The following is a 15,657-nucleotide window of genomic DNA, read 5'->3' as shown; positions in this document are numbered from 1 at the left end:
TCATTACTGTAAAGAGACACCATGACCACAGCAATTCTTATAAAGAAAATATTTAATTGTGGTGACTTGCTTACATTTCAGTGGTTTAGTCCATTATCATGACTGAGCATGGCAGCATGCAGGCAGACATGGTGTTGGAGTAGTAGCTGAGAGTCCTACATCTTGCAGGCAACAGGAAGTGTTCTGAGACACTGGGTAGTATCTTGAGCATAGGCAACCTTAAAATCCACTCTTACAGTGACACACTTCCTCCAACAAGGCCACACCTCCTAACAGTGCCACTCCCTATGAGATTATGGGGGCCAATTACAACCAAACTACCACATTCCACTCCATATCCCCCAAAAGCTTATAACAATATCATAATGCAAAATCCATTTAGTACAGTTTCAAAAGTCCCCATAGTTTATCATGGTCTCAACAATGTTTAAAAGTTCAAAGTCTTAACTGTAATTCCCTATAAAATCAAAACAAAACAAAACAAAAAACTGTGGTGATATTTGTAATCTAGGAAATAAAGCTTGCCTGAAGATCAGAGGGCAGAGTCAGCCACAGAGTTAGCCACAGAGGTCTGGCAGTGGTGGCACACACCTGTAATCCTAGCACTCAGGAGGAGGCAGAGGCAGAGATCTGTCTGGATCTCTATAAATTCAAGGCCACGCTGGGCTACACGAAATTAATCCAGTCTAAAAAAGAAACAGAACCAGGCAGTGGTGGTATACACCTTTAATTCCAGCACTAGGAAGGTTGAATCAGGAAGTGATATGGCTGGGAGGGTGGGGGGAAGAGACAGGAATTCGCTCTCTTTCAGAGGGTCTGTTAGGCTGAGGAGTTGGTAAGGTAAGAGGTGGTAGCTGTGGCTTGCTCTGCTTCTCTGATTTTTCAGCTTTCACCCTGATATCTGGCTCCAGGTTTTTATTATACGACCATTTAGGATTACAACATATAATGGCACAGGATATACATTACCACTCTAAAACACAGGGAAAGGAGCATAGTGAGGAAATACTGGACCAAAGCAAGACTGAAAACCACCTGGGCAAACTCCAAACTGCATTTCTATGTCTGATGTCAAAATGCTCTTCAGATCTCCAATTCCTTTCAGCTTTGTTGACTGCAACACACTCTGTTCTCTTGGGCCATTTCCACTCCCTGTGGATGGCTCTGACATCTCCAATATCTTGGGGTCTCCAAGGTAATCAAGGCTTCAACTTCACAGCTTCATGCAATGGCCTCTCTAGGCCTCCATGCAGGGACACTTCTGACGCATGCCTGGCCTCAGTAGCTTTCCTTAGTCACAGAGGACAGTTCCATAACTCCTTTCTTCTATCCTTAACTCCAGAGCCATGTGGCTGAAGCTGTCAAGTTCTGCTGCTTGCTGGGGCTGGAACATTGCCCCTTTGTTCAATTACATTGTCACCAGCTTTCTGTTTTTGATGGTGTCCTTCACTGCCTAAGTTTGGCTGTCCTAGAACTTGCTCTGTAGACTAAACTGGCCTCAAACTCAGAGATCCACCAGCCTCTGGCTTCCAAGTGCTGGGATTAAAGCCATGCACCACCATACCCAGCTCTAAGCTTTTCTTTAATTTCTTTTTACAAGTTGGAAACTTAGCTGAGTGGGGTCTTGCCCTGATGTCACCAGATCCTTCAGTCCATTTCTAAATCTGTTTATCTCAAGGAACACAGGACTTAGCTCCATTCCACTTCCTGATGCTCCTTTTCTCCTCCAATTTTAATTTTCCTGCTCCTTTTCATTATAAATCTGTATAAGAGTGACCAGTAATAACCACATAACAAAGTCTATACAAGGCTGTTTTGAAATTTCCTCTACCAACAGAATTAATCTAAAATTCTTCACTTTAGCCTCAGGCAGACTCTTTGGACAAGGGCAAAAAGTAGCTACATTCTTCACCAAAATATCACAAGGATGATCCCTAGGCAACATACTAAAATTCTTCTTCTCTGAAACCTCTTGAGCCAGCCCCTCACAGTTCAAATCACCCTCAGCACCACTGTCTTCCATGCCCCTACTGGTGTGGCCCATTAAGCAGAGCTTAAAGCAGTTCACTGCTTTCCTGACCAAAAATCTCAAAGTACAGATTCCTCCAAACAAAAGCATGGTCTGGCCTATCACAGCAATACCCCAGTTCCTTGTACCAACTTCTGTCTTAGGGTTTCTATTGCTGTAAAGAGACACCATGACCACAGCAACTCTTATAAAGGAAAACGTTTAATTGTGGTGGCTGGCTTATAGTTCAGAGGTTTAGTCCATTATCATCATGGCAGGAAGCAAGGCAGCATTCAGGAAGACATGGTGCTAGAGAAGGAGCTGAGAGTTCTTACATCTTGGCTCACAGGCAAGATGTAAGGAAGCGGTCTATCTCACTGGGCATGGCTTGAGCATATGAGACCTCAAAGCCCATCCCCACAATGACACACTTCCTCCAACAAGGCCACACCTCCTAATAATGCCATTCCCTTTGGGGGCTATTTTCTTTCATACCACCACACTGTGATGTCTAGTAGACTTGTCTTTGGATATTTCTTCATTTCTTAGAGAGCAAGTCCATCTATGTACACAATGGATGACATTGTGGACACCTGTATGAGTTAAGACTCAGGAGTTCCCTTAGTTACATGATTTCTCTACACTGCTATTTCTAAACAACAAAACACTGGATAGTCATGTCTGCTTTTTTGAGTTCTTATGGTTGTAATTAAAATGAGAATAAGGGGCTGATGAGATAAGTGAGATGCATGCCCACAGTGGGGGTTGTGGGATCCTGTCTCTCTGCCTCCTGGTTGTGTACCCTGCTACAGACCCAAAACAAAAAGATCAGTCAATCCAGGACTAGAGCCTCCACAGCTGGGAGACAAAATAAACCTTCCCCTCTTTGCAAGTTAATTATCTCACATGCTGCACTGCAGAGACAAAGCTGACACAGCAGAGGGGTTTAGAATTGTTTTAGCATCCTAGAGCCTGGTTCAATACCATGCATTTGGAGGGAAACACATAAGCATGGAATGAATAAGCAAGTTCACAAACACATTTTAAAACTAATCTCTTCCCCAATGGCCAGCATCTCCCGTAATGTAATCTTTCGGGTCCCTCTGCTTTCCTTTCTAAATTATAGGCACTCTGACTAGGTGGTGAAAAATGGTGACTCAGAGACACACTCTGGGCTGGAATCTGAGCTCTCCCCTACCAGTCAGAATGCCTCCAGTTTACTAAGAGTCACTGTACATTATTTTCACCAATTTTATCACCGAGTCGATCACTGTGCCTATCTCATGACGTCATCCAAGGGGCATGAGGCAAGTGCTCCGGTCTTATGTCTCCCTTATTAGAACCACCAACAATTGCTTCCTATTCCTTTGGTTCCCACAGAAAGATGCCAAGCTTGCCTTACTGGTCCTCCAAATTAAAAACTACCGCATCCTCTTCCTGAGCCAGCTCCATCTCACTGGTCACACAAGCCCTGTTAAGCTTCCTCTTTCACATCCAACTCCTCCTTTCTCACGTACGACTCCATCAGCTTTCTCTGCCCTCCCCCCAGCTCCAACCACCATCACTTTCAAAAGCAGCATCTCTGGGGCTCACTCTTGACTCTGCCTCCAGCCAGACTTGGCGATGCTTCAAAGGCCCCATAGAATGGGGCGCAGAGACGGGGAGCTGTTTGTTTGAAGAACCAAACGTCACTGGTGAGATGCCTTGTTTCTAAGCATGTATCTACACAAACTGACCACTCCCGGACTCGCTACCAGCCTGATAAAGACCTCTACCAGGTAAGACACCAGAAAGGTTGGGACAGCTCCAAGGCCTTCAGTTTCCCTGGAGACGGAAGTTCCATGGAAGGATACGATTCACCACAGCAACCAGACTACAAAAACAGTCCATGGGCTTCAGCCCATACCTCTGGTAAAGCAATTTGGACAGCGTGAAAAGGCCAGGGCACCGGAATTGACAGAGGATCAAAGTCAACACAGCACCTCAAGCTCCATGTGCTGATTCCAAGGCCTCAACTCAAACATCAAAGCTCTGTTATGAAAGATGCGTGTCAGGGCCAAGCATCTGCCAGGCTGAGCCTTCTTGCCTCAGTGTGAAGGTCTACATAGGCAATCAGGGCACATTTACCAAAACAACCATTTCAAATTTGGTCTAAGAGCAAGCCAGGGTGAAAAGGTATGTCCTTAGATCAAGTTACCCAGGCATACTAGAGCAGCTGTTGATCCTGACTCTGGATTAAAAAGTAAGGATGAGTGGTTTCCCTGATAAAACATTAGACAGACTTTATCCCAGCTGACCTTCAATGGACTGATTCCTACAGATTTAAGAAAACAAAACAAAAAGCCTTCTTGAACAAGCAAGCTAACTGAATGGATAAGGACACCAAGCCGGACCACCAGCATTCTATTCCTGGATTCCACGCCACAAGCCCCATACACAGCCACCTGCACTGTCCAAACCTGTGGCTCCTAGAGCGACTGGTAGATCAGCAGCAACCTTTCCATCCAGATCCTTAGGAATGGATGGAGAGAAGGACAAACCAGGGGCCTGTGCACCGACGTCACCACTGTCACAAACACTACGCCACACTAAATGTTTCATGTGCACAAATACACAAGGAATAATTCACAAGAGTGTCCTGTCCCAACAACTGAAAAGATTCACAAGTGACTTTATCTAGTTCTCTCAGACCAGTGTGAACATGTCACAACATTTTCTTTCCTCTCCTTCACTCACTCTGGGACAGGGTATGCCCTGGAGGTTTTTGTGTTGGGCAGAAGCGAGACAAATGGCATCCTGCAGCTGCTCCCAAGAGGAACACCCTTGGTGGCATCCTTCCAAGCAGGTGGTGCTCACAAGGAGGTGGCCTCAAGACAAGGTCACAGATCAGCTCTTGCTAACTTCTCCTGGGGATGCGCTCTGACAAGAGAACTGTGTGACTGAGGCTGGGTTTCGGGAAGACTGAGTTGTTTTTCTGTTTTCTGTTGAAATATATAGCTCCTAATATATCAAAATATGGTTTTTCAAAAGTCAAGAGTACATGAAAATGATACAGTCATGATCCCAGGGTCTAAAAGTATAATTTTGATGGCATAAATCTTTCTTAAGAGAGACAGAGGCAATGTCTGCTTAGGGTGCTGTTAGGAACGTGTGTAAGGTCGTCTCTGGTTTCCCCACTGTTTACTTCTTCCTGGTGTGTGTGCATGTGCATGCGTGTGTGCGTGCGTGCGTGCGTGCGTGCGTGTGTGTGTGTATTCAAGTACTTCACTGGCTGCTCTGGAAGCGAAGAGTAAAGAGTGAAATCAACATCCGTGAGTGGGTGTGGCTACTGTAAGAACACTGGTAAAAATCATAGAAGAGAATGAAACCCAGAATGAAAGGTGTGCATAATAAAATCTTACTTTCAGCAAGAGAAGAGGGTTTGTGATACTCCACTCCAGGCGTAGTGAAAACAAACCCAAAGGGGTGCTGAGGTGTCCACGTCTCACAGCTGGCTATGATGGGATTGAGAGGGGAGCCCCAGCATCTACATCACCTGGCCTCAGCCAGCTAGCTTTTACACAGCCACACCTCTGTTATTGTGAAACAGAGACTCTTTGTGCCTTTGGAATTCAGGACCAGTGCTTACACCACTGGTTAAGAACACAGAGACTAAGAAATACAAAGATGCAGCAGCCATCTAGATGTAGTGGCCGACACATGTAATCCTAGAACTAGGATGGGTCAGGTGTTCGAGGCCAGCCTGAGCTACACAGTGAGACCTTGCCTCAAAAAACACAAGCTGGATAAACGGATGGGAGGGGTCGAGAGGGGATAAGAAACACAGCTTTGTCAGCATGTCTCCAACTTAGCACCTCACGGAAAACACATTCAGTGGTTAAATGCACTAACCTATGGAGGCAAAGAAAGATTGCTCACCATGTGGGTTAAGCCACCTTGATGCTAGGACATCCTCTCATTTACATTTTTATAAAATCAAAGAGAAAAGAAAACAGAAAGCCCACCCAAAGTCTTCTCTCTAAAGCGTATCTCCTGGGCACCTCTGATAAAGTAATCAATCAATAAATAAAAGTTTTCAAAGGACTTACAATAGGCAAGAACTCAAGACCAAGTCATAATCCATTCCCAGCTCAGCTCGATGGGCCTGCCAGCAGGAACCCAGCACTGCTAAATCTGGGGGGATGTAAATGATACATTGTTTTACTGAAACATTTTCCAGTATTCCTCTCCAAATTGAACTTCACGGTCTTCCCTGTAAAAGCAGAACACTAGCCTGTTTCTAAGGTATTTAGTGATGTTTTGGCACAAATAACCCAGTAAAGAGAGATGTTTGCTAGAACATTAACCAACATAACTGTCCCCAACCTGTTCCTCTTAAGCTCCTCATGTGTAGATGACAGTGCAACCATCCCATCTAATTCCTACCACACAGCTGTTTGATGGCAGCTCAGATTTACCCCCAATATGATCACATCAACAGACAAATCCAGAGCAACACTGAATGGAGCCCACATTAAAAATAAATAATAAATAAAAAGCAGCAGGGGGGGGGCTCACTTACGAGTGGGTCAGGGAGCAGGAGGGAGGCATCCCTGTCCACTGTGTGCTTGCTGTATCTGGCAAAATCCTTAAGACGCAGGCACAGGATTGTCAGTGCTAGCTCTGGGTGCCGGGCAAGCAACAGGTGCTCAGCAAATAATGGGTTAAGGGTTGAAGAACCATCTATACCTTGGGGAAACCAATCTTGCCCACAGCCACTAACCTGGCATGTGAACTGCATCTTAGGAGATACTGAATTCCACTGACCATGGGTAGCTCCCATTCCCACGTCTGTATGATGGAACTAAGAATATAGCCCTTGTGCCGAGAAGGCAGAAAAAAACACTTGTTTTTATAGCTCCTAATGTTTGCCCATGGCCCTGGGTAATGTGGTGATGCCATTACCTCCCATCTGCAGGTCCCAGGGTTTTGAGAACAGCTGCACTCAGCCCCACTTCCTCATAAAGAACTAATGGTTTCTGCCATTTGTGGGCCTTTGCTTCCCCTCTGGGACCTGGAGCTTTCTGAAGGATGAGGAGGTAGAGCCTAGGCAGGTCAAGGGCCACCACCTTCACCCTGGCCAGCTCATCTCACCCTTTAAGCAGCGCGTGTTAACCGGCACGGGTCTGGGCCTCACCATCTGCAGTTTTCAGAAGTTCTGAATCAACCAAGAAAGGTTTCTGAGAACACAGCTTTTAATCAACAGTTCCCCAGACCCAGTGCCTCATCTGCTCAAAAGTCCTGAACAGAAACTCAGTCACCTATGTCCTTTGCCTCTCCGCGCCGGGATAGAAACCCCTCTGGAGGGCCAGGAGCAGAGGGAACAGGAAAGCAATGAACTGCTTCCCTGAGGGCTGGGCTCACCTGGCAGTGGTGAGGGAACGCCTCGGCTTGCTCCAGATCTGCAGCTGGGAAGCTTAGGGACAAGTGTTTATGTTCAGAGGCTTCAAGACACCCCTCCCTTTAGATCCTAAATGACCTGAATTGTCCTGCCCAGTGTTAAAGATATTAACTCAGCTGGCCTTAGCGCCCTGCACTGCAGCTGGACGACTTGTCCCAGCACACTCCAACGGGGCCAGCAGGCACACGCTGTCAGCGCTCTGGAGGTACTTGCTGTCCTCAACACATCTCATCTTCATCTCGGCTCTGTTTTATTTACTAGGCTCCTCTCTGGTCTTGGAAAATTCTGCCTCCATCCCCTAGCCAAACCACATCCCTATTTCAGATGTCTCCAAATTCTCACCTCCAAAAAGCAGAGCCCGGTTACCACACCTGGCTCCAATTACTCCAGCTCCCTTCCAACGCGCTGTAGGACTTAGCGCTTGTTTACCTCGGCCCGGCTGCAGCTGATTAAGGCTGTGCGGTTAAGATTCGGTTGTGTGTGTGTTTAAGGCAACGTTACCTTACACGTTTCTCAGTCTCTGTCCTTTCTGACCACACATAGCCTTTCTCCCAGGGAGGAGCGGGGAGTCCTGAGCCCTGATCCTGAGCCCTGAGCCTGCTTCCCTCATCATCCCCACAATGCTCTGCGCAGAGCCCAGGAAGGCTGCGCGGTCTACTGTCCAAATGCCTGCTTCTAATTTCTGTAGAGAGGGCCTTTCGTTAGCAAACTGAAATGATTAGTTCCTCCAATCTTCCAGATTTCAATAAACAAAAGAAACGGAGAGCGATTCATGAGGGCATTCTGTCCCGACAGAACAGTATGGAGCTTTGGGAAACCATGATATGCTCACCACCGAAGAAGATCTAAGCACTGAACTCAAAAGTGTTTTTCCAAGTACTGAGAGGAAACACACCCCAGGTCTGCTCATCGGTTCAGCTATGACGTGGCTCCTTGACCACTTCGGCTGAGGGTTTCTTTAAGGACTGTTTTTCTAGTTTACCAATTCCAGAAACACTTTCGATTCTATTGCTCTATTGGTATTTCTCACTAGATGCAAATTATTCTGCTTTTCATATTGGAGGCCTGGGCTAGTTTCATTAAAAATACAATCTTAATTCCCAGTGTAGACTCAGGAAACAGCAGCACTGTAGGAAACCTTGAGTTCACTCAACAGTTTCTTCCTATGGGCAAGAAGGGGAACCAATTCCTACGGCTCTATACACACACTGAAATTCAACCAAGGAGATGGGGGACAGGGCTGATGTAGCTTGAAGAAGCACTTGCCTAACACACACACACACACACACACACACACACACACACACACACACGATGAGTGTAATAATAATTTTTAAAGAAACATTATTTTATGCTTGTACAATATGCCTCTACAATAGTCAGATATCAGTACCCAGATTTTCCAGAAAATATGATGAATGAGAATTTTCCAAATACAAAATTGTGAACTTGGTGGCTCATGCCTATAATCCCAGGTTTCAGAGACTGAGTAAGGAGGATGGAGTGTGTGTGTGTTTGTGGCTAATCTGAGCTATACAGGAAGGCATTGTTTCAAAAACTAACCAAATATTTGCCAAGGCTAAACTGTGTATCAACATATGTATTTAATCATTCAAAACATTTATTTCACAAATATTTGACTGCTGACTATGTGCTAGGCATTGTTTTAGTTGCTGGAAATATCAGAGGACAAAAAAATGACTATCATTATGGGTATTAAACTTGAAGAGATAAAAAACAAACATGTTTAAGAGTCTTGGGTGATGATATAAAAATTGTTTTAAAGATTAAAACAGGGTTGAACATGCGGCCCGTGGGATGGAGAGGGCTGGTACTGTAAATGGGTGATCACTGAGGGCCTTTCTGCAGAGGTGATAAAGGAACAGGACTGATGGAGGAAAACCTCTCAGATACCTGAGAAAGACGCCCCAGGTCCCTGCAAGGAGGGGAGGCAGGTGTCAGGGTCGACCACCCTAATACAGTGATCAATGAATGGAAAGACGCTGGGATGGACTGACAGGTCACTGAGGCCCTGGGAGGGACTAGAGATTTTATTCTAGATATAAGAAACCAGCTTCAAAAGCTGAATGGGTGAATTTTGTGATAGGGCCTAAGTTTTTAAAGAATCACGTTTGGCTTTTGTTCAGAGAATACATCTTGTTAGCCAATAAAGATAGTGACTGGCACTTATTGAGTGATGGTGGTTTGATTCCAGCCACTGTTCTGTCATCTTTTAAATATTTCTCTGTCACAGTGACCCTATGAAGCAGATGATATCATTATCCCAGGAAATGAGGCAGAAAGATGTAACTTGGGCCAAAGCAAGAAACCTGGCTTCCAATGTGAGCACTCTCCCCAGGCCTTGAACTCTCAAAGGCCTAGGTTAGAAGCCTGCTCCATCTCAGATATACACATGGTGGTTCAAGCCACAGGTAGAGGTTGAAGGCAGGCAGATTCAAAATAGATTCTCATGACATTTGAGATAACCTGGAAGTGAGAGATAACACCAGGAGCTTGGGGTTTTCACAACTGACTGGTCGTGCTCTTTTCAGATTTGGGAAACACAAGGAGGGAACAAATTTGAGACAACAGGCCTGTATGGAATTCGGGATAATTCTCCAAAGTAGATAAGATAAATATACATTTCTTGTGGCTGCTGTAACAAGTAACCAAAAATGTAGTGACTTAAACAACAGAAATGTCTTCTCTCACTGTTCTCAAGGACAGAATTCCCAAACCAGTATTGCTAGGCCCAAACCAGGGTGTTTCCAGAGATGTGCTCCTTCCGTGGGCTCTAGGAGACAAGTTTCTGCTGGTCTCTTCCCATTCCTCAGCGCTGCTGGTATTCTTTGGTTTGTGACCCCCACCCCACTAGTCCCTGTCTCCAGTCATACTGACTCTCCCTCTCTGGCCATGTCATCAAGTCTTACAAGGAAAGTGGTCGCAGCGCTTGGGACACACAGATAATGGCTCCCATGGGAAGGTTCTTCATCACACCTGCATAAGGTCACAGTCACATGTGTGGGGAGTTTGAACAGAGGCGTATCTCTGGAGGTGTAACACCGTCAGAAACAAATAAAATCCACAGTGTGAACAGCGTTAACGAGACATTTTTCTCTTCTGCGTGAGAATCTGATCTTCTGTAAATTCTCTTAACTCTGTAATCCCGGTATGCCAATCACAACACACAGCAACTTGTGTGTAACTTGCTAGAAACAAATATTAAATATGTCAGGAAGCAACATGAGAGGACTTCCTGGAAGCACTGGGCTTGTAGGCACTGTGTACTTTATTCCTATGGAGCAAGCTCCTGGGGGGACATAGACATACACAAGAGTAACACACATGCAGAGTGCAGGTGCAGGCATATGAGTGTACACACCCATATGGACATACACATAGGGGCACACACACACATACACAGAGGGACTACTGTCCTTACACACACACACACACACACACACACACACACACACACACACACAGAGGGACTGCTGTCCTTACACACACACACACACACACACACACACACAGAGGGACTGCTGTCCTTACACACACACACACACACACACACACACACACACAGGGACTGCTGTCCTTACACACACACACATACATACATACACACACATACACACATACAGAGGGACTGCTGTCCTTATATACACACACATACATATACACACACACATACAGAGGGACTGCTGTCCTTACACACACACACACACACACACACACACACAGAGGGACTGCTGTCCTTACACACACACACACACACACACACACACACACACACACAGAGGGACTGCTGTCCTTACACACACACACACACACACACACACAGAGGGACTGCTGTCCTTACACACACACACACACACACACACACACATACATACACACATACACACATACAGAGGGACTGCTGTCCTTATACACACACACACACACACACACACACATACACACACACATACAGAGGGACTGCTGTCCTTACACACACACACACACACACACACACACACACACATACAGAGGGACTGCTGTCCTTACACACACACACACACACACACAGAGGGACTGCTGTCCTTACACACACACACACACACACACACACACACACACACAGGGACTGCTGTCCTTACACACACACACACACACACACACACACACACACACACACACATATAGAGGGAGGGCTGTCCTTACACACACACACACACACACACACACACACACACACACACACACACATACAGAGGGACTGCTGTCCTTACACACACACACACACACACACACACACACACACACAGACTGCTGTCCTTACACCAGCTGTCATCCTTGTCCTAGATCCTTTTGAGTAGACTAAAGCCAAAGCCACCTGTGAAGACCACCCGGTAACGTATGTGTTTGTGGCCACAGGTTATAAATGTCATTTTAGTTAATTACTTCGATTTCTTCCTTCCACCAAACCCCTTACCACCGTTACCAGCAAGCACAGAAGCAGGGCACCCTGGGATGGCCTCACTCATCAGCAGCAAACTGCCTGACAAAAACAGGGGCAAACTCTGGAAGAACCAACGGACAGTAAACTAACAGAAGTGGGGTTTCCGAATGGCGTGGGGAGTGGAGCAGAGGGCTCCATGCTCTTGCGCTGTGCCTTCAAAGGGCCTCCCGCAGGATTACACGCAAAATCCTCAGCCCACATCTCCGCTGGAAGTGCACAAGCTGGCTCATTACTCAGAGCCAAGATAAAGAAGAAATCTTTATGAGTACCGTAAGTATGAGTCATAAAAAATAGGAAACACATGTAGCGCACATGCACAGTCACGGTACTAAGCCAGGAAAAGCGTTTGGGGAACATACATAAGAACACGTGGCAAAACTGGACTTGGAATTACCTTGTACATTGTTGCTCCAACAACATGCCTAAGAAGCTCACGGCAAGTCGTGGGTTCGTTTATGACTCTGGTCCCCCACAAACACAAGTTACTTCCCCCATAAGAAAACAAGTTGGGCTTTTAAAAATGCAAATATGAGGAACGCTGAATCAATGAAATGTAACTTGGAGCGGGCTTTGAAAGATTTTATGATTTGGGAAGTTTGAACAGCTTCCAATTAAAACACTGAGAATTGGATCTTTAACAGTACTAGAAAAGAACAAGATTCTTTCAGAAAAATGCTCGCTCATGATGGTGCTCTTACCATTTCATTTAGAATCTCACTATCCTAACCTGGATTCAGTGGGAGGAAAGAGTGGACTCTTCAAAACCGTGAAAGCAGGAAACAAAAACCAAAAGCTACATGTGCATTAAGGGCAGACAAAAGGCAGGGCAGGGCTAGCTCCGGAGGCCTCTGCGGGATGCTGACCCCACAGGTTCATGTGTTGGAACATTTGGGGTCCAGCTGGCAGAGCCGTTTGGAGAGTTGTGAACCTATGAGAGGTGGGGCCTAGCTGTAGGGGGATGGGCCTTGGAGTTGCACAATCCAGCCCCACTGCCTGGTCTCAGTCAGCCAAGATGTGAATAATCAGCCTTAGGCACTGGACCCCAAGCCAGAAGCAGCTCCCAGGGCCACGGCTTCCCCAGCATAGAGTTGCCTTCTTTCCACAGCAGTATGCTTGGATACTTTGTCACTTTCAACAACAAGAGTAACAGGGGCTGTCATGATTGCTCAGTGATTAGAAGCACTTGATTTCAAAATCCAGCGATGTGAAGTCAATCCTCAGAACCTACTGGAAGAGAGAACTGACTCCCAAAAGTTGTTCTCTAATCTCCACACACACCCACACTCACACCATCCCCCTCCGCCCTACACTGTACTTTTATTTATGTATTTATTTATTTGTTTGTTTGTTTAGGTTTTTCGAGACAGGGTTTCTCTGTGTAGCCTTGCGCCCTCCCTGGAACTCACTGTGTAGACCAGGCTGGCCTCGAACTCACAGAGATCCACCTGGCTCTGCCTCCCGAGTGCTGGGATTAAAGGCGTGCGCCACCACCTCCCGGTTTATTTTATTTTAAAAGGAAATTAAATAAGAGAAGGAGTCAACCCAAAGGCCTCACACCTCACACCAAGCGTGTATCCTGACAAAACCATCTAACTCACTGGCCTCAGCTGCACCTTTAGAAACTCCCCCATCCCCAAGGCAACACTGTTGAAATGCAGTAGCACTTGAGGCTGAGAGACACAATAGGAATGAGTTATAAAGTGTTGTTCTGGACTGAATGAAACGTTAAACTTACCTAAGGTGTCAATAAAGTCACTACTCTGGTGGACTTGTAATAGGCAAGAGATCTCAACTTGCACTTCACCAAACCCAAACATCAAGGATAGGTGATTAAAATACCCCTGGGCATGGCTAGCTCTGAGGAGCACAATATTCCCTTCCCCGCACCACCCTCCATTTCTCAGTCCTCAGCAGCCAGCCACTGTACCTCTTTGCTCCTGTCCCCTAAAGCACCTGGGTCTGTGCTTGCATAACTTACGTGAGGCTGCACTTAGAAGCTCATCTCCTAGGGTAACCATCACTTACACCAGCACACAGCATTATATATCGACCCTGGGGTAGGCCCACAGATGGCAGATGAAATCCACAAAGGCTCTGGTGTGGGTACATGCATGTCAATAAACAAAAATTAAACCTTAATGTGCACAGTGGAGTGTTTGAGCTCCAGGCACAAGGCTATGCAGTGATCCTGGGTCCTGATGCTGGCTTCAGTACTGGCTTTCAGATGCATAAACATCTCCTCTAGTCTCTCTCTTCAAAAGGAGACAAAACTACCTACACAGGCTCCCTCCTCCTCCCTTCCTTCCCCCTCATCCTTCACCTCCAAACAAATAGAAATGCTCTAGATTCAGCTGAAGGACTTTTAGGTTTGGGCTGAAACTCCCATTACTCTAAAGCATTGTTGCCAGTGTCAGGGCAGAAGGCAGGGACGGAGCCAAGGACTAAGTGCCAGAGGCATTTCAACACAGTTCCGGAGAATCCTCATCCGTGGTGAATCCGCACAAAAGCCAGCTTTATTTCAAGAGCCATTCTTTTGAATTCAAGAGGCACTACCTAGTATCCAAGCCTTTCAGACAAGCTAAGCAGGCCTTAGGAAGGAGGGCCTGGACGCGCCTGAGGGCTAGCTGCAGTGCCCTGGTAGGCTGGAAGGAAAAGCCAAGGCACATGAGTGCAGGGGAGGTCAGCCTCACTGGTCTTCCAAACACGGAGTGCAGTTCCTGTGTCTTTAAGACCAGACCCTCATAAATGGCTTGCTTCTGCTGGACACCATGCTCTAAGTAAATAGACTCTTCTGGCCGACACACAACTTCCTGTAGGGTTCTGGTGGGTAAAGCTTGAAGATACTGCCAAATCCAACTTCTGAGCTGCCTTAGAAAACAAGCTACAAAGACCGGAGTCCAGAGTAAACAAAGGAAGAGCCACATTAAACAAGGAACAAATTATTATATAGGCAGGGATATTTTAAGTAGTCACCAAGCAAGAAAACAAAAAATTAAAGAAAAAAACCAAGTTATTAGTTATTTGAGACGACAGTAGGGTAAAACACTCTACTGGGGGAATCAACATTAATTAAGCTTAGTAACATTAAGAACTGGCTGGAGTCCCCAGTTCCATCCTGGGGACAGATCATTCTACATGGCCCAACTTCAAACCAGGCACAGATGAAATGAGTTACCCAGGGGAGCAGTGTGGAGTAAAAAACCATTTACAGCTTTCTGCGCGGCTGAGGGAAAGACTGAGTTGTTTACTAGCAAATGACTAAGCCCCGAAGAGAAAAGAAGAATGTAATGAGGATTTAGAAATGCGCTGTGGAGAGACCGAACAGAAACCTGCAGGCTTCAGGGTAAGTAGTAAGGTGAATGAAATGAAGTTTAATTAGGGAAGAATACACGAGAGCAGTAATACCAAGGGATCCTGTGGGGACCCAACGCAAGCCCATTGGTACCATGCACATCAAACTGGCAGGCACTTAAGACACACAGCAGACTTTCAAATACTGTCCTCTTGCCGTGTGGGGGCCAACTGCACGATGCACAAGAGTCCCAAGACCTGGCTCCCACTCTGAGGAGTCCACTTAGTGGTGGGTACTCAGGATTAATACGCACGACTCGGCAGAAAAGAGTATGAGAGGGACTGGAGAGATGGTTCAGTGGTTAAGGGCACTGACTCTGCTCTTTCGGTAACTCAGGTTCGGTTCCTGCACCG

At 46.2% G+C, this 15,657-nt stretch overlaps 1 protein-coding gene across 1 annotated transcript in view; it reads right to left on the bottom strand.

The window, feature by feature from the left end:
* Tgfbr3 (transforming growth factor beta receptor 3) overlaps positions 1-15,657 on the bottom strand; it is a 183,279-nt gene that overhangs the window by 85,900 nt on the left and 81,722 nt on the right. The window lies entirely within an intron of this gene.

The sequence above is a fragment of the Onychomys torridus genome, chromosome 10 (genome assembly GCF_903995425.1).
Source record: "Onychomys torridus chromosome 10, mOncTor1.1, whole genome shotgun sequence".
NCBI classification, from domain to species: domain Eukaryota; kingdom Metazoa; phylum Chordata; class Mammalia; order Rodentia; family Cricetidae; genus Onychomys; species Onychomys torridus.
The sequence above is the reverse complement of the archived record's forward strand: the minus strand, read 5'-3'. Positions and strand labels throughout refer to the sequence as shown.